Raw genomic sequence first — 20,186 nt, 5'->3', positions numbered from 1 at the left:
CTTGAAAATGATTAAAATTTTTTTTGCCCAATGATAGTTTTTCTTTAGACTTATGAGGAAATTAGAGGTCCAAAGGTTATTGGGATGAGAGGAGTGATATGCCAATGGTTTGAATTACTATCTTCTCTCAGAGAAATGATGCTGCCAACTAGTCAGCATTTTCACACAGGTGTCATAAGTCAGTCAATCTGTCATCCTTGACCTAGAAGGAGAAGCTGTTCCTTACCATTTCCACCATTCTCAGTAAAACATTGCCCACAAAGTAATCCTTACTGAAAGAGAAACTCCAAAGAATGAGTGAAGATAATTCAGCAACTGTTTTGAAAGTGGTTAGTCTATTTCAAAAGTGATGACAAGTTGCTGAAGTTTGTTAAACATCAAAGTCTTCTAAAAAAATAAGTGGAAATTCAAGCCATTGATTTTCCTGACACAATTGATTCACTGTATATAGATATAAATATATATGTAGACACACGATTTAGCTATAACTGAAGCTAAAAAGATCAAGTAAAATGTTTTCCAATGTGGGTTATATAATGGTGAATTTAGATGTTAATTTCTCAACAAGTGTTATAGGCTGCATCCATTTTGTCAAACCCAGCTATCTTTGGGAGTGTATATAACTAAGCTCTTGAGACTTTTCAAATATATGAAGAGGTGGGTTCTACCATATACATTTTGTTGGAAAGCCATTGATCATTAAAGAATATTAGTGGGTGGGGCATTTAATCTCTGTCTTCCAAATGACTTATTTTTTGGCTCTGCTCAAGTTGGCGAGGGCAGAGCACCACTATTGAACTCTTGCAATATGGCTCCGAGTTTTCTTCACAAGTTTCCTTGCACAGTCGGGCCAATTATTTTTTTTCAGGGTTCACTGCCTGGGGTACCCCACTATATACAATCTCACTTATGATGTAGTGGTGCTTGAAAACACTCATCTCATTAGCTGGACTTTATTATTCTAGTCTTCGGTTTTTGATAATATTCATATTAGGATCTTTTTAGAGACACTCAGTAATATTTGGGGCAAAGAACCGAGGGGTCTTTTGAAGTCTGCAACAGCATGGATTTTCTTTGTTTTAATGGGGGATGTTCTCTTATGGCTGCCCCATTCTTCTAGAACACTGCTCTAAATTCATCTACATGGGATGTAGGGCTAGTAGCCCGTGTGAAAGTCTTCTGTGGTCTCCCTGGGGTACGTTAATTGGATTATTCTAACAAGAGTTTTCCAAAGGGAAACTAACTTTTAATTTGACATTTGCTTTTTGAGAATCCAGAGGTAGACGGTTGGATGTGATGGTTGTAAAGGAGCATGGGCTGTAAGAAGGAGGAAATAGGTGAGGCAGATGCCCCTCAAAGGGGCATCTCAAGTTGAGATATTTAGGTCATCCCTATTTAAAAAGTGGGAGGACACAATTGTTGGTGTCTTACCCTGTGCTTCAGAAAATTCCTGGTTGGATTTTCCTGGCTGAGAGAAAACCCAGCTCTTAGGTAGATACTGTATGGTAGAGGTGGAGATGTGGCATTGGGTATATAGCAATAGATAGGAAGATATCCCCAGAGAGTGAGAAAACACTTGCATAAAAGGAGGGAAATCTGTAATGAGATGATAACTCCTGAACAAAGTAGACGGAAGATGAAGGTCAATCGTGGCAGAAACCAGCTGAAGAAAGAAACCCAGGACACCTGGGACTAACTTAGCCAAGCACGATTTGTCATTCCAGTATGGCCCACGAAATTCAATTCAGGATGTTTAAACTGAAGACAAACAGGGAATATGATCAGCTGATGAGAGGGTCCAAGGAGGCCCTACTGGGTGTCGGCACACAAGACAATTTCAGAACCTTTTCTGCAGTTGGTTGCTGAGTCATTGCAGACAAACTCTAATGACATCCTCCTAACCGTGGAATGCAACGCCCGTGCCTGTGGGTGTATCCTGATTTGAGTAGGTTAAGACTATTGGGAAGACTCATTCAGAATATTTCAGTTTCTATGCAGGTTGTGGTCATTTATTATATTTTTTATTCCACCACTTGTTCCTGTTTCGCCCCCTTGGCAGATGCAGGTGGGGAGGCTGGTTTCAGCTTGGGGTGGTTACAAACTCCCAACATACGCCATGCAGTTGCTGCACAGGGTCCCTGCCATTTGGATGGCTCCACTGGTGGGTTCCCTGGCCCTCTTGATAACTAGTACTCCAGTCAAATGGCTAGATTAATGCTGCTCAGAGGCTGTTAACTTAAGTCCTTGACATGTTTCATTTACAATTATGTGGATTATTTATTTTAGAATCTTTTCTTTTAAAGGGCCAAATAGGCCTACAGATAAATGAGCTGCTGGACTGTGTAGAAAATAGTGTCCAAATGTTGCCAAATATGACTTCGTTAGGGGGATATCAAGCTGCTGTTTATAAATCTGAATGTCTTAAAAAGCATTCTTGCCTGCTCTTTCTGTTGTAGGTGGTGTCTTAGCAAGTCCTGAGTTTTTCCAATGAACCCGATTTTAATATATGGTATTTTTGTATGCCAATCTGGTGTCTTGTCCTTTGTATATGTGGTAATGTTGATTTTATGACTACTGTTAAAACACATTTGCTATGATTAAAATTCATAAAACGATTTCAAATAGACTTGTGTTGGTTTTTCCCCCCCACACACACCTCATAAAGAGAAAAAAATTGGCTGGAATTTTCATCATCAGAGACTCTAAGAATTTTAATAGACTTGGGTCATAAAGCAACAAGCTGCTTCTGAGCCAAGGATTTTAAGTGGAGTTGACCTTCAAGTGGCTCCTCTGAGAAGCCAAAGAACGCATTTGTAATGGGTAAGTCCAAGTGTGCTTTTGCAATTTGGGTTTTTGTGGCTTCTGGTGGCCCCAACTTTAACCTCTACCATTTAGAAATGATGCTGTGTGGACCATCTCTAAGTACCTTAGAGGAAATTAGAGGTCCAAAGGTTATTGGTATGAGAGGAGTGATATGCCAATGGTTTGAATTACTATCTTCTCCTAGAAAAATGATGCTGCCAAATAGTCAGCATTTTCACACAGGTGTCATCAGTTTCTCAGGTCCCTGTGTAGTCATTAGTACCATGACCCCGGCCTCCTGGCTCTGCGTCTGGAAAAGAATCTTTTAACAAATGTTTTTATCAGCGGAACAGAGGGCGTTGGGGCAGCCTTTTTGGATAAAAGCATTCTGCCTTTCAGTAACTTGGGATCACATCAGCGAATTGCATTTCAGTGGAACAGGTGCCCTAATCCTAATTAAGGGGTTAGCAATGATTGGATATGCATGAACACTAGTGTTAGTGTGCTGGGGCTCTCTCTGGGAAGTTATAAAAATGATCCCTATAGTTTTAAACATGAGAGGTTACTGTGCTTCAATACTCATTTCTTGTACCAAAAAAGCAGGCCTTTTTTAGGGAGTCCAGATTTTTGAAAGTGTGAAATTTATTTAGTATATTTCAGGATTTCTGGTGTGGATTTCCCTGATCTCAAATAGAGGGTGTGTGTGTGTGTGTGTGTGTGTGTGTGTGTGTGTGTGTGTGCATGCTGGGGGGCCAGGGAGGGATTCCTTACTGTTAGAGCAGAGCTTTTCTGTCAGCTAGAGGAAGAGTTGACTCGAAGAAGGCATTTAAGGCGTTTAAAAGGTCTTAGCTCCTCCAGGAGCTTAGCCGGGACTGGATCCCATGTATAGTCTGATCTCGAGGCTTCTCTGTAGACTTAATGGGGGCCAGGGCGAAGGAGAAGGAAATCACGGGAGAGCCCTACACGCCAGTCTTGCCTGGGGATAACCCACGTTGGCAACCTCTTCAGATGACACTGTTTGGATGGCACAGGTGGTCTGCTTGTGGTGCAGGGCTGGAAGGAGAGGATGAGCCTGTGTCAGCTCCAAGCTCTTTGCCGTTCTGACCCCTCCCTGCAAAGGGGGGGCTGAATGTGAGTAGTTGAAAGTCCCATGGGGGTGGTGCAGGATGCACACATAGTGAGTGGAGCCAGGCCCGGTGTCCACTGCACCCCACCCTCACCCTCAATTCTTACATACATACCCCTCCAAATACCAGCCAAATTTCCTGAGATGAAAGCCTGTCTATCTGCCAGTGCGTTGTCTTTCTTAATGCTTTTGTTTCCAGTGATAATTCTGGGAAGAGAAACCCATGTCCAGTGTCCACCATGTAGCTAGCACCAGGCTGGGGTAAATGGTGGCCCGGGAGGGGGTGGGGGGAAGGAACTGATCCAAGAATTAGACTGAGTCTCTGCTTTTCTTTATATAAGTTTGAAAACTTTTGCACAATTTTACTTGACCCAGAAAGTGATACAGCTGTGATTGGGTTCGGTCTCTCTCATTCCCCAAACCTACTGCTCCCTGCATTTCCATCTCTCTTCACACTATTACACTTGATAAATGATTGTTTTTATTTTTTTAAATTTATTTATTTATTTAGTTATTTTTGGCCGTGTTGGGTCTTTGTTGCTGCGCGTGGGCTTTCTCTAGCTGTGGCGAGCGGCGGCTACACTTCGTTGCGGTGCACAGGCTTCTCATTGCGGTGGCTTCTCTTGTTGTGGAGCACGGGCTCTAGGCGTGTGGGCTCAGTAGTTGTGGCTCGGGGCTGTACAGCACAGGTTCGGTAGTTGTGGCGCACGGGCTTAGTTGCTCCGTGGCATGTGGGATCTTCCCGGACCAGGGCTCGAACCCGTGTCCCCTGCATTGGCGGGCGGATTCTTAACCACTGTTCCACCAGGGAAGTCCCAATGTTTGTTTGTTTGTTTGTTTTGCGGTACGCGGGCCTCTCACTGTTGCGGCCTCTCCCGTTGCGGAGCACAGGCTCCGGACGCGCAGGCTCAGCGGCCATGGCTCACGGGACTAGCCGCTCCGCGGCATGTGGGATCTTCCCAGACCGGGGCACGAACCCGTGTCCCCTGCATCGGCAGGCGGCCTCTCAACCACTGCGCCACCAGGGAAGCCCCCCAATGTTTGTTTTTATTATCATTATTATTCACAGGAGTAAATGGATGTATAGATGTACGTGTGTACATGCATGCCTGTGTGTGTGTACACGCATGCCTCTGTGTGTGTACACACATATATATGAATATTTCATAGACTCTTGGTATAGTTTTTTTTTAAGGTTGAAAGAGTGAAGATCTTTCGAGAAAGATCAGAGTAGAGAAAAGTACTCAGATTTGGCTACAAAGAAAGGCTAGTCTGGGTAGAATCATGAGAGAAATTAGGGAGAAGGAAGCTCCCTGCAATCCATCGTTCCTTTGCTCAGAGTTCCCACTGACTGATTGCCACGCACTGGGGCTGCTGAGACAAACAAGATGGAAACGGGCCCTGCCGTCATGAGCCTCACAACCTTGTAGCAAAGACAGGCATTAATAAATAACGTTCATGTCCAGTGCAAATGTACATGCTGTAACAGGGAAGCAGGTGGGCTGACCTGGTAGGTTCATGGTAGGGGATGTAGTCAGAAAAGACTTTCTGGAGGAATTGTCTTCTAAGATAAGATCTGAAGGATAAATTGGGGTCAGTGAGGACCATTTGTGGAAACAATTTCAAGAAGGGACAAAGGAGGTATGAGGGTTTTTATGGAGACAGAGTTGGCTTTTCCTGTTAGGCCCCCTGCCATTCATGCATTGCCTTGTGTCGTGTTACACTGTGATTGATGATATTTCAGTATGACTCCCCAGTCCCCAAGAACGTCCACAAAGGAACATTTGACAAAAGCACAGCTATGGGGTCCATTTCACTGGTAGATATTTTCATCTGTCATCACCGTGTGGAACGGGCTCCACAGTGGACATTTCACCTCCTTGTGCCCACATAACACGCAGTTATTTTCTTCTGCCTTCGCCATGTGCAGAAGAAGAGGACATGGAATCTTATGTCCCAATACTTATTCGTTTCAGAATCAAACAGATTCAGAGCCCGATATTGCTGACAACCTGTCTAAAGTAAGTGTTGAGAAAAGCATTTCCCAAGTTATATTTTGAGAGATTAGTAGGTGTTATATGAAAAATGTTTTATGATTTGAATAAACTGGGAAAATACTGGGTTAAGCAGGGTTTTTTTTTTTGTTTTTTTTTTTTTTGCGGTACGCGGGCCTCTCACTGTTGTGGCCTCTCCCATTGCGGAGCACAGGCTCTGGACGCGCAGGCTCAGCGGCCATGGCTCACGGGCCCAGCCGCTCCGCAGCATGTGGGATCTTCCCAGACCGGGGCACGAACCCACGTCCCCTGCATTGGCAGGCGGACTCTCAACCACTTCGCCACCAGGGAAACCCCAGCAGGGTTTTTTTTAACTGTAGAACTTTTCAGAGACTTTAACATGTGTATTAGTTCTCTAGAGAAACAGAACTAGTAGAGTGTATGTGTGTGTGTGTGTGTGTGTGTGTAGTGTGTGTGTGTGTGTGTGTGTGTGTGTGTGTGTGTATTCTCTCTCTCGATATAGACCCTTGAACAACACAGGGGTTAGGGGCACTGACTCCCCACTCGGTTAAAAATCTGTCTATAACTTTACAGTTGGCCCTCCATATCTGCAGTTTTCCCATCTGTGGGTTTAACCACCCTGGATCACCGGATCACGTAGTACCGTAGTACACATTTATTGAAAAAAATCTGTGTATAAGTCGAAACACTTGCAGTTCAAACATATGTGTATTATCTACATGAGATCTCTCTCTCTCTGTATACATATACACACACATAGAGAGAGTGTATATATACATATATCTATGCATATAGATTATATATACAGATATATCATACATAGTATATACACATATCTGCAAGTATGTATGTACCATCTAGAGAGAGATTTATTTTAAGGAATTGTAGAGGCTATGGCAAGTCCCTAATCTTCAGAGCAGGCTGCAGACCCAGGGAAGAGTTGATGGCGGCAGCTTGAGTCCAAAGGCTGCCTTCTGGCAGGATTCCCTCTTCCTCAGGGGTGGTCAGTCTTTTTTCTCTTAAGATCATCAACTGATTGAATGGGCCCACCCACATTACAGAGAACAGTCTGCTTTACTCAAAGTTTACTGATTTAACTGTAATGTCATATAAAAAATACTTTCGCAGCAGCATCCAGACCAATGTTTGATCAGATACTTGGCTGTTGTGACCTACCCTAGTTGGCACATGAAATTAACTATCATAGTATGCTCAAGAGCCTTGCAAATCTGTCAAAGGGGAACGTAATGCACATCGCTTTTCCCCAACTTATCTGAGTAAAAAACTCATTGTTTGCAGAATACCTATTAACATCTGGTAGAACACAGTTTGGGGAATATTGACCTTGAAAATGATTCACAATTATGACTCACCCCACATCATCCAAATCTGGCCTCTAAAATGCATTAAGTGCTTATTATTATGTAATAAAATTAAACCATTAGCTCACGTTTGTTTTTTTTATTTTAAATCAATGTCACGCAAATGTAAAAATAACCCAGTACCTGTATTAGAGTTACCTTGATGGTATATTGTGAGCAGTTTGCATGCTAAAATTCCATGTACTGCCCACATTACCAACGAAATGTTCTCACATTAGCAAATCACGGGGGGTGGGGGGGGAGTATGTATACATCTGCTGTAGTAATAAGGGTATGGATGATTCATACTTGAACACAATGCATAGAGACCAGAGAGGTTTTGGAAAATTATAGCCTAAAAATTCCTAAATATTCATTACTACATACTGTGGGGTTAAAAACAACCCACAACAAACTAAATTGATGAGCAAAGCCAACAATAATTTGCTATTAAGAAGCAAGAAGAGCAGCAATTAAAGAACATGACCATTCAAGGCAGTGCTGATAATGAATACGTATCCTTCCCCCAAACTGTAGGAATTCAGCTATTTGTATATGCACATGTGCAGTAGGAGCCTTGCAATGTTAATAAAACACTGAATTAGCAAAATACTAAATTGGAGGCAGACATAAGCTCTCTCAGCTCTCAAAAGCACTAGTTTTAGTTTAAAAATACTGAACTTAGCAAAACATATGTAGTCAGTTATTAATGAGTTGATCTCATTCAGGCAGGTAAGAAAAAGTTTTGGGACTGGAGAGTATGCCCACAGTGGGCAGAGGGCCATACCTTGAGAACTACTGCATAGAGAATTAGGCAAACAAGGGAATTTACAAGCATATACAAAACACATAAATTAAAAAGAAATCCTTTGTCCATTTCACAGAACATCATTTTAATAGAAATATAAATTTCGCGGAATGAAATCAATAGTTGTAATAGAGCAGTCCCTGATTATCTGCAGGGAATACATTCCAAGACCCCCAGCGGATGCCTGAAACCATGAATAGTACTGAACCCTATATATACCATGTATTTTCCTGTACATACATATGATAAAGTTGAGTTTATAAATTAGGCACAGTAAGAAGTTAACAGCAGCAACTAATAATAAAATAGAACAATTACAATATACTGTAATAAAAGTTATGTGAATGTGGTCTTTCCCTCTCTCTCTCAAAATATCTTATTGTACAAAGTTAATGCCTTTTCCATCTTAACTAAGAATTTATCAAGCACTGTGGCCGTAACTTTTGCAGTTTGAGGTACGACAACAAAACTAGCATGAATTTCTTTTTCCTTCTTCACAATTCCACGGACAGAAGATTTATTCTTACTGTAAATCTTAGCAATCTCAGCATATGCTTTTTTCTTTCCTTATGAAGTTGCAAATTTAAAGGAAGCACTTTATGGCTTGTCTTTGACATATCTGAATTGCCAGCATCACTACTCTTGGCCTTTGGAGCCATTATTAACTAACACAAGGGTTACCTGAACACAAGTAATATGATACCATGACAGTTGATCCCATAATGGAGATGGCTCCTAAGTGACCAACGGGCGAGATACGATGGACAAAGGGATGATGATTCAGGTCCTGGTACCACTGACAGAGGAGATCCTGTAGATCCTGCCTGGGATCTATCCCTGGTAGGCTGGGATCTCTCCATGCTTTGCACTCGCCATTGCATGCAGTGCCTAGTGGAGTGATCGATGGTCTGTAAGGATTCGCTGAATGAATGAGTGTCTGTGTCATCCTGTCTGCTGAGGTAACTCAGTAATACTAGGCTCTGGTGCACTGACACTTTTGGGATATGCGGTGTGGTTGGAGCTCTCTTCTTTGCAGATCTCATCACTTCCTGGGCTTAGATTCTTGCTATTGCTGTGGGGAATAGTTTGCTTCCTCCATCCTGTCCATCAAACCCACTCTAACGAGTTGTTCTTGTTCAGCTGTCTTCCTGCAATAAAGTCATTTCCTCTTCCTCCAAATGTTCCTGCTCAAGGCTGACTGGCTTGGCAACTTCGCTTGTTAATCAGAATTCACTAATGTGAAGTCTGCACCAACCCTCTCACTTTGACCACTTATAGATCTTGTACATTCCTCATAGTCCATTTGCTTGAATACATGAACACGTTCTATTTTGTTGTATTGAATTGCAGTACATGGTGTGTGCTTAAGAAGGAGGGGACAAGACCTGGATTAGGGTGATGCAAGTGAGACCTCTAGGGCAGACTGTTTAAGGAGACACTCTTGAGAGGCCTCCCTCTTCTCACCCTTGTCCCAGCTCTGGGAGGAGGAAGGGAGGGTGTGTGTGTGTGTGTGTGTGTGTGAGTCTTGACTGTGACTGGATTGAGTGTAAGATCCAAATACATCTCACTTGTTTCCCCCACAGCTGCCAAGGTAGTCTTCCAAACGAAGTACGTGCTCAGTTAATACTGCATATGCCGATGTAGAAAATAATGCAAATTACAAGGTCATACTTTATCTTCCCAGTTGAAAGATCTAAAAAAGAAAAATGCAATTTAGGCCAACTTGAATATATCAACTTTTATAAGCATAGATGTCAAATGTTTACTTTCAATGTAATTTACCTTAATTGTACAATACATTCGAAATCCTAGGTGATTTTTATCTTTTGCCTCTTAAAAGCACAGTTCTATCAGGTGACCTCCGTAAGAATCTAAAACTAGGAGTCTCCTCATCTGATAATAACAGTCCATGATTATAGGATTGCTGTGAGGATTGAAACAGTTAATGCAAATATCGGACTTAGACCAGTGCCTGGTATATTGTGGGGTCTCAACAAAGGATGGTCAGGGGCTTCCCTGGTGGCGCAGTGGTTAAGAATCCGCCTGCCAATGCAGGGGACACAGGTTTGAGCCCTGTCTGGGAAGATCCCACATGCCGCGGAGCAACTAAGCCCGTGCACCACAACTACTGAGCCTGTGCTCTAGAGTCTGTGAGCCACAACTACTGAGCCCGTGAGCCACAACTACTGAAGCCCACGCGCCTAGAGCCCATGCTCCGCAACAAAAGAAGCCACCGCAATGAGAAGCCCGCGCACTGCAACAAAGAGTAACCCCCGCTCGCTGCAACTAGAGAAAGCCCGCGTGCAGCAACGAAGACCCAACGCAGCCAAAAATAAATAAATAAATAACAAATAAATAAATTAATTTAAAAAGAAAGAAGGGTCTTCTCATTCCAAGTGCAAATATTCAACCTAGATTTAAAAAAACCACAAAACAAAGGATGGTTATATACGTGTGTGTGTTTCTAGCTCATGTGTCTAACCCAAGTAGAAACTTTTTATTCAAAATATATTAGGAAAGACAATAAGGATGTGAAAATTTGCGCTACTTCCTCCTTTCTGAGGGGTAAGTTTTTGAGGTGTAACAACCTTATTTTCTCTTTGGGCACATGCAGTGATTGTCAAGTGACTGTCACTGTTCCTTTTTTTGCGGTACTTGGGCTTCTCACTGCTGTGGCCTCTCCCGTTGCGGAGCACAGACTCCGGACGCGCAGGCTCAGCGGCCATGGCTCACAGGCCCAGCCGCTCCGCGGCATGTGGGATCTTCCCAGACCGGGGCACGAACCCGCGTCCCCTGCATCGGCAGACGGACTCTCAACCACTGCGCCACCAGGGAAGCCCCACTGTCACTTTTAAAAAGACCTGCATTCAAATCTCAGTGGAGGGCTCTAGAAATATAAGGTGAGTTGAAGCTATGGAAAAAGGCAGTTGGGAGACAAAGCCTCAATAATAATAATAACTCTGTACAAATATGACTCCCTTTATTTCTTGAAATTTTTCATGCCTTTTGAGTGAGGCTTTTCTGCTCTTCTTACTTTTTCTGAAACAAAAAGCCTGTCTCTCATTTCATTACAGTCTCCACTTTGCTCTTCAAGACTGAGTGACTTTAGCTGTGTCTAATTCAACTGGATTTATTTGAGAAGCTCAAGCACTAATTTATTTATTCCATTTATTTTTATAGCATGCCCATTACCCAGGGATTCTGAGCACGTATAAATAATCTGCTTGGGACTGGCAAACAAAAACTGGTGATGGATGGAGAGTGAGCAAACAGTCTAAAAGCATTCATCACAAGGACTCTTCCCTTCCAGAAATGCTTGGTTAAGCAGGTTAGTCTTGCAGTTTTCTTGGATCCTGACATTTTAGGTTCACACTGCTTGCCTTTTTATTTGACATACACAACAAGAGAAGTTCCTGGGTGAAGGTGGAGCAGTCAGAGAGGGGCCCCGTGCAGGGCGAAGTTGGGGACTCGGAAGTGAAGGGCGCCCCCAACCCTTCTACAAAGGCCTGGGCTCTGTCCCTGGAGGTCTATTTATTTTATGATTCACAAATGGAAAAGCTCTGGAGTGGATGAACCTGTATGCCTTTGAAGGGTCTCTAGTAGTTTCAATCTGCGTTCAAGGAGGGAAAAAAGAAAGATGCTGGTCCCCTCTATGGGGCACCAGGAAGGAACAAACCAGAGAGAACCCACATTCAAGCTCTACTGAAGGTTCCCATTCAGGAGAAAACCACTGACATCAAAACCATCAAAGAGGAACCAAGATGCTGTCCCTGTTCCTCCTTTCCAGTCCCTCCTTGGCTGAGGAGACCGTTAGGACAGCATGCTGTCCCTGTCACTTGCTGTCAGCCTTTGAGCAGGTCATGTCATCTCTCTGGACCTCCATTTTCTTATCTGTAAAATGAAGAAGTTGACCTGCAGTACAGGTTTTAAAAATGTTCCCTGGGACCCTTGGGAGCCACCAGGGTAGGACCAAGGATGGCCACAGTAACCGGCAGGCGTCTGTTTTGTCAGGTAAAAGGAGTTCTGCTGGAGAAATAAACTTGGAAATCACTCTTCTGGGTGATTTCTAAGGTGCTTTCCAGTCCTTGGCTACTTTTTTTCCAGCCAGGCTTTTCCCACTAATTCAGTTGACTCTGATTTGGGTCTGAACTCAAGGTTTTGTCAGTCTTTCCCATGGGGGTTCAGGACATAAATCGCCAAAATAACCTTGTTTAAGGCTGTTTCCTCTGCCAGCTGACTGGGGGGGATGGTGCGCCTGGAGGCTGTCATTTTCACAAAGTTTGATGGGATAAAGCGAGTGGTTTTAGAAAAGCAGCATCAGAACAACATGCCTTCGAATGGGGCTCTCAGCCCAAAGTGCTCTCTAAATGGAAAATATTATTACAGCAGGACTAATCCCTTTTTACAGCAATAAAACACAGACCCACTCATATAAATACACTGGCGCAATCAGCCAGATTTGACTCCGAATGGAAAATATTTTTTGACAGGTAGGTCTGGGAGCCACAAATAAATGACGACCTGAGCAACAGGTGGAAGATGTGACTGTCTTTTTGAAGGGACTCATGTTTGGGATGCAGGTGAATGGAGACACCAGACACAATCAGTGTATACAAATGGGCTGAACAACAGCTCACCTCCCAGCTCTGCAGATGGTAGAGGAGACTGAAAGCAAATTAAGCCTAAATGGGTCACCAAATGCTTTTTGGTTTTCCTTAGTGATCAAGACAGATCTTCATGGCCTGATCAGTCTTTTCATCTAACGCAGAGATTTTACAGATGTTTACCCCTACCACAGGGAGGAGGTGACGGCATCTTGTCAAGCACACCATAAATTTTCTTTATTAACTGTGCCAGAGGTGTGTGTGGGTAAGTGGATTCACTGCTTATTTAAAAAGCAAACCAGAAAGAGCTCTGCATTCCTTCCCATTTGCTGGGCCATTTGTGTCTAGATCAATGACGTAGAGAATTCTACAGACTGCTAAAGCTTTCATCTTCTTTGAAGTTTTCCGTTCCCCTGAAGGATAGCCCATTGCCAAGTGGACTTTCATTTCCCGGGGATGCACAAATAATAAAATTGTTTTGGACTATGATGTCATGGGATGGGGTTGGAGGGTACACCTGGGCCAGAGTGAGAAGATTTGGGCCTAAGCTGGGGCTTTGCCGATTGCTATCTGTGTAGCCTTGGGAAAAATGCGTTCACTTCTTTGAACCTCAGTTTCTTCATCTGTCAAATGGGGATGATAAAACATTTACTACCTCACATACTTACCCTGAGGATCAAACAAGATAATGAAGTTTGTGAAAATTATTAAGCTTAAAAATAGGTCACTATTCATAAATAGTATTAATGAAATACTTCGGTTACTAATGAATGCTCAATAAACACCTGTTAAGTGAATGACTATAAAGACCAGAAAGAATGATAAAAGAAGCACCACGTTTGTTTATTTTTCTTCTACATCCTTGCCACCAATGCCCCAGTTTAGATGCTTCTCAGGAGATTCCAATCGACGTTAGCCAAGGCTAAAGTCCCTGCCTTCTGCTCTATCTCTGTCACCAGCTTTGTATCCTCTTCACTAAAGCTAGTGTGTTCTCTGCGCACGCCCCTCTCCTGAATAAGCCCTGCACTGGCTCCATCTCACCATTAAGACCAGGGTCTCCGTACCCGAGCATCACACACAGGGCTCCTCATTCCTCTCCCTCCCTGCTTCTCTAGTCTATTTTTAAGGTCCAGCAGTGTTAAAGGATTTTCAATGTTCCCTAAATGCAATTGTCCACACACTGTCTCTCCCTCCCAGCCATTCTCGTCTGACTAGGAAACTCCCACTCAGTTTTTCAGTGTAGATGTTATAGATGCAAGGAAGGTTTCCTGACCGTATGAGAGAGGGTTCATCAATTCCTCCTCTGTGGTACCAGTATCTTATGTACTTCTCTTCTTGTGTTCATCACTCTTGTAGAACTCACTGGCTTACACACCTCTCTTTCCTAGGGATTGTGATCAGCCTGTATAAGGGGTCTGTAGAGAGGGTTCTTACTTGTATCTTTTGTCTCACCTGGACTCTTTGTACAGTGCTTGGCTAGTGAAACAGTTGATGCTCTCAGGGGCTAATAAGAAGGATGTCAGGGTTACTGCCCCCATTCAATGGATTGGTTTCCTCCTTTTTTTCCCTTCCTCCCTCTGTTCATTTTCCCCTCCTTTTCTTCATTCCTTCCAAGTATTACTTTTGACTTTCTTACTGAGAGTTGTCACTGTGGTCTTGTTGTGTACCGTATCCTCTGCTCCCAACCTTCCGTCTATCTCAGAGGGAGATGTGCCTGGGCTCTTCCTCTACTTCTAGTAGCCCTGGTTCACCTGTCAGTCCCTGGTTAGTAAATAGTATTTACTAGCAAGGACTTATTTAAAGAAATTATTTAGATTATTTTAAAATTATTTAGAATATACATATGATGTATATACATAACCAGTCCTAGTTATGTTTCAAGAAAATTAAATTACTAAAAGTTTTCTGAATAAAAGGGTGCTACTGCGTTCATGTATACTCATGTTATATATAACATTAGATATTAGTGTATGTACGAATTATTACTATCCTGGTTTTTCAGATGAGGATTCTAAGGAACAGGAAGGTCCAGTAACATTCCTGGATCCACATGAGTAGTTAACGGTAGTGCCAGGGTTCAAATCCAGGCAGTCTGAAAGCCATAGATTTGGATAAATCAGGATCCTTTCTCTTTAAGAGAATTAAAACGTTGAATGTTTTATCCTTGGTGGTTTTTATGCTAAAGCATTATCCTTTTTGTAAATATTTACCACTAAAATATGAAAAGGGGTGAAGGAAGCATGAGGAAAGGAACAAAGTAAAAAGTAGATGGGATATTTGCTACAGCACAGATGGATCTGAAACCCTTTTGCTTCGTGTAATAGGCCAGACACAGAAGAACGGATATTGTCTGATTCCACTCACATAAGGGACCCAGAGCAGTCAAGTTCATAGAGACAGGAAGTTGAATAGAGATTACCAGGGAGGAATGGGAGTTACTGTTTGATGGGTACTTGCTTTCTATTTGGGATGATGAAAAGGTTCTGGAAATGGACGCTGGTGATGGTTGCACCACACTGTGAATGTGCTTAACGCCACTGAACGGTACACCTTAAGATGGTTTAAGTGGTAAATAGTATGTATATTTTACCACAATAAAAAAATAAAATAAGAAGTAAATGGGGGGCTACCCTGGTGGCGCAGTGGTTAAGAATCTGCCTGCCAATGCAGGGGACACGGGTTCGAGCCCTGGTCCGGGAAGATCCCACATGCTGCGGAGCAACTAAGCCCGTGCACCACAGCTACTGAGCCTGCGCTCTAGAGCCTGCACGCCACAACTACTGAGCCCGCGAGCCACAGCTACTGAAGCCTGTGCACCTAGAGCCCAGGCTCTGCAACGAGAAGCCACCGCAATGAGAAGCCCGTGCACCGCAACGCAGAGTAGCCCCTGCTCGCCACAACTAGAGGAAGCCCGCGCTCAGCAATGAAGACCCAACACAGCCAAAAATAAATAAATAAAATTAACTAATTTTAAAAAAAGTAAATGGGGAAGAATGCCATAACAGTTTTATAATCCTGGGCAAGAGCTTCCTCTGGAGGCAGCTGAAGAGGCATTAAGCGTGACTGAGGGCGCTGCCATTTGCTCTCAGCAAACAGAGTTTAATTAATCACAGCCAACCCCTCTTCCATAGCTCTGACCGGTGGGCGTGGTGGCTCAGGACAATTACTGTTGACAGAGCAAAATCATGGCAGGGCGGGGAATGCATATCTTAAATGTCCTCATCAAAATTAAGGAATTATGCAAAGTCAGTGCACTACATCTAGTATCAATTTAATCAGGGCTAAATATATTCTGCAGAGAGTAAAATGAGTCACTTGAAATGCAAAGGCTCGGGGGACAGGAGAAGAAAGAACTTTCCCAAGCTGCCCACCTCGCTGACTGGGTCAGAGCGCACAGCAGTCATCCAGGTCAGGCAGAAACTGTTCTTATCGTGTGGCATGTGGGATCATAATTCCCCGACCAGGGATTGAACCCATGCCCCCTGCAGTGGAATCGCCGAGTCCTACGCACCACACCGCCAGGGAAGTCCTCAGAAACCGTTTTATTTGACCTGCAACCCTGTTTATCTTAGTTGTCAATATTTTAAAATCTGGTATTTCTTACAAATATCTGGATTTCTACCTTTTCTTGAATAATCTGAAGGTCCAGTAACCCGGGCCCCGCGCTCCCACGCAGCAGGTGGACATGTGGAATTAATATTTCTCCCCTGTGCTAGTGTCACATTCTCTGCTTGGCCCTGTGGACATCTGAGTTCCTATCTCAGATGCAAGTCTTAGTTTTCCTTTCTCTCTCCTCCTCGATAAAATTTTGCCCATCCCTCCTCTGGCAGCTTTTCATTTCTGTACCACTTACTGTGTCCACAGTACTCTTGGATTATCGTGTGTTACCTTTTATAATGTAATACTGACATGACAGAAAGTTCCAGACTTTCTGAAACAGAAAATTATTTTGCACAATTCTCTATTTCTGCTTCAGAAGACACAGTCACTTGGACCCCAACTAGACTGTAAGACCCTCAAGTACATAGACTACACCTTAAAACGTTTGATTTTTCTAACACCAAGGATGGATTGGATCGGTGTCAATTATGAATCAATAGGTTTGGAAATGTCTTTAAGGATGACTCATGAGTTCAGCTGGTTAAAGCATCATGCTCTTGTAGCCAAGGACATGGACTTCATCGTTTGGCAAGTCAATCCATTTGCCATAACCTGTGGTCATGGATCATGTCTCATCTTCTGGCCAATTATTTGTTCTTGCGCAAAGGGCAGAAAGTATCATGGACTCATGCAAATCCATCCCTCGGTCCTGGTGAAGAAGTCTAGGTGCTGGGATTCAGCAATAATCGAAACACACAGAAGAGGCTCTGTCCTCTTGAAAGTGCATTTTTGTGGGGAAGATAGACAATAAAATTTTAAAAATCACAAAAACAATAGGTATATACTATAACTTCAGGTGATAATTAGTGTCATGGGGAAATTAAGGCACACTGAAAAGATAGTGTGGCTGGCGTGTTGGGTGGGGTGCCTAGGGAAGACCACAGGGACCAAGATTTTGAATAAAAAATTTTTTGAGTTCTAGTACATGTCAGATGCTGTGGGAAGTGGGACAGGGTGGGATTATGATGTCGATTGTACTCCCCCAAAATTTTACAATGGAGGAAAGAGATGGAGAATATATGGACTATAAACAAGGTTAAATGTGATTTTTATAAAATAGGAGTTAATATTTGCTATCAGCCACGTGCCAGGCTTTGTGCTAAGCACTTTCTATGATTTAACTTATTCAACTTTCACAATCACAGGCTACCTCAGTTTTCAAAAAGACAAACATAGCTGGTGTGACTCAGAGAAGGTAAGCGATTTGTCCAAGGTAACACAGCTAGGAAGCAGCAGAGCTGGGGCTCAAACCCAGCTCTCTGCCTCCAAGGTTATGCTCTTAACCACTGTGCCCTGTTGACTTCTCTAAATGTTATAATATCACAACAGAGTTGTAACTAAAAGGTGAGTCTACTACTTAGGAGAAGGGAAATCAAGGAAAGCTTCTTGGAGGGAGTGGCATTTGACCAAGGCCTAGATGACTTACAGTCAACCTTTGGAAAACATGGGGGTGAATCTGCATGTAATTTATAGTCGGCCTTGCATATCTGAGGTTCCTCCACACCCGTGGATTCAACCAGCTGCGAACTGTGTAGTGTTGTAGCATTTACTCGAAAAAAAAATCCAGATATAAGTGGACCCATGCAGTTGAAACCCATGTTATTCAAGGGTCAACTGCGCTAGGATTCAAGGAGAGGCATTTGAGGAAGTTCTAGTACAAACAGGTGTGGAGTCAAAGAGGCATAGGCCATGTCTGGGGAGGACAAGACATTTGTATTTGGCTAGAATTGCTGAATAGAAACAAACTTGGAAAGAGAATTTGAGGTCAGATCACAGAAGTTCTTAAATGCCAGGCAAAAGAGTTTGAATTTGTTGAAAAAAGCAATAGTAGCTATTGAAACTTTTGAGCAAAGTAGAAAGAGGAAAGGCTGTGTCTTAAACAAAATAAACCAGCCAGCTATGTGAAGATTAGATGAGATTGGCACAGTCTGGTCAGGAAGATGGGTTAGGAGCCCTGACAATGGCAGTGTCAGTGGAATGGAAAAGCATGAAAGGAGCTGTCATTTTAGGAGCAGAATGGATAGCATTTGCAATGACTATGGGAGGGGAGGGGAGGGGATCGGGAGGGAAGGATAAAAGATAACTCAACCTGGTGAAAAGTCTAGATAATTCTTTATTTTCTTAAAATTTATACTTTGTTTCTTCTTTTAACACTTATCTTTGATCGCCAGACAGGAGTCAAAAAAGGAATTTTACTGCAAACTCTTTTTGTGAAATTCAGCAAATGCCAGTGGAACAAAGCTACTTAAATTATGAGCTGCAAAGCTTCAAATCTCTTCTCCCAATGAAAATCTCATTAGCCTGCCATTTGAAAAGTAGTGCATTTAACTCTGACTTTGTTTGGCTTGTACGGTTTGATCCCTTTAAAGTGATAGTTTTTTAGGAGTGAGGCAGGAAGCCTGAAATTTCAATTAGATAAGCCAGAGGTTTACCTGTTGGAGGAGAGAAGTATTACCTTCTTGTTGCTAGGTGATGGGTCTCTAAAGCAATAGCTCAGTCTTAAAGGATCAGAGCTCTTTTAAAATTCCTTTTCTTTTGAAAATAAACATCAGTTTAAAACTAACCCCAGGACTTCCCTGGTGGCACAGTGGTTAAGAATCCGCCTGCCAGTGCAGGGGACACGGGTTCGAGCCCTGGTCCGGGAAGATCCCACATGCCATGGAGCAACTAAGCCCGTGCGCCACAACGACTGAGCCTGTGCTCTAGAGCCCACAAGCCACAACTACTGAGCCCGCGTGCCACAACTACTGAAGCCCACGCACCTAGAGCCCGTGCTCTGCAAAAAGAGAAGCCACTGCAATGAGAAGCCCGTGCACCGCAACGAAGAGTAGTCCCCACTCGCCGCAACCAGAGAAAGCCCGCGCACAGCAACAAAGACCCAACGTAGCCAAAAATAAATAAATACATAAATAAATTTATTAAAAACAACAACAACAACAGCAAAAGATAAACACAGAAAACTAACCCCAAAGGCCCTGCTCTGGTTCTGTAAGGAATAAAACAACCTGTCATAAATCCACCAAACCTTGTGCTCACCCCTTCCTCAAACTAGAAAGCCCTGACTTACATGAATGACCAGCCTTTACTGTATCCATAGGATATGGGCAAGGACAGTGACGACCAAGGTTAATGCTAGGAGTCATTCTCCCTGCTTTGTATGCTTCTTTGCATCACAATTCTATGGTGTATGTACTATTTTTCTTCCTTTTGATGGGTGATGTGATAGTTAATTTTATGTGTCAACTTGGCTAAGCCATAGTGCCCGGTTGTTTGGTCAAACGCTAGTCTAGCTATTGCTCTGAAGTTACTTTTTTAGACATTTAAACCAGTAGACTGTGAGTAAAGTGGGTTTTTCTCCATAATTTGAGTGAGCCTCATCCAATCAGTTGAAAGCCTTAAGAGCAGAAACTGAGGTCACCCTCGAAGAAGAAATTATACTCAAGAGTGCAACATAGAAAGCTTGCTTGAGTTTCCAGCCTGCTGCCCTGGGGAGCTCTGACTCAAGACTGCAACATTGACTCATCAGAATCCTGCCTGCCAGCCTGTCCTACAGACTTCAGACTTGCCAACTCCCACAGTGGTATGAGCCAATTCCTCAAAATCTCTCTCTCTTTCTCTAAAATATCTGTATCTATACCTATATTCATATCCACATTTCCATATCTAATACAGATGGAGAAACTGAGGCTTACATGGACTAACGTGTTCGAGGTTACACAGGTGATAAGTAGTAATTGGTAGAAGCAGGACTCCAGGGAAGTCTGCCCTCCTAATGAGAAGGCTATTCTCCTCCTGCCCAAGGACAGAGAG

Source organism: Delphinapterus leucas, chromosome 14 (assembly GCF_059928025.1).
Source record: "Delphinapterus leucas isolate spDelLeu-1000000601 "Yukka" chromosome 14, BTC_Dleu_Yukka2, whole genome shotgun sequence".
Lineage (NCBI taxonomy): Eukaryota > Metazoa > Chordata > Mammalia > Artiodactyla > Monodontidae > Delphinapterus > Delphinapterus leucas.
Note: the sequence above shows the minus strand (reverse complement) of the source record.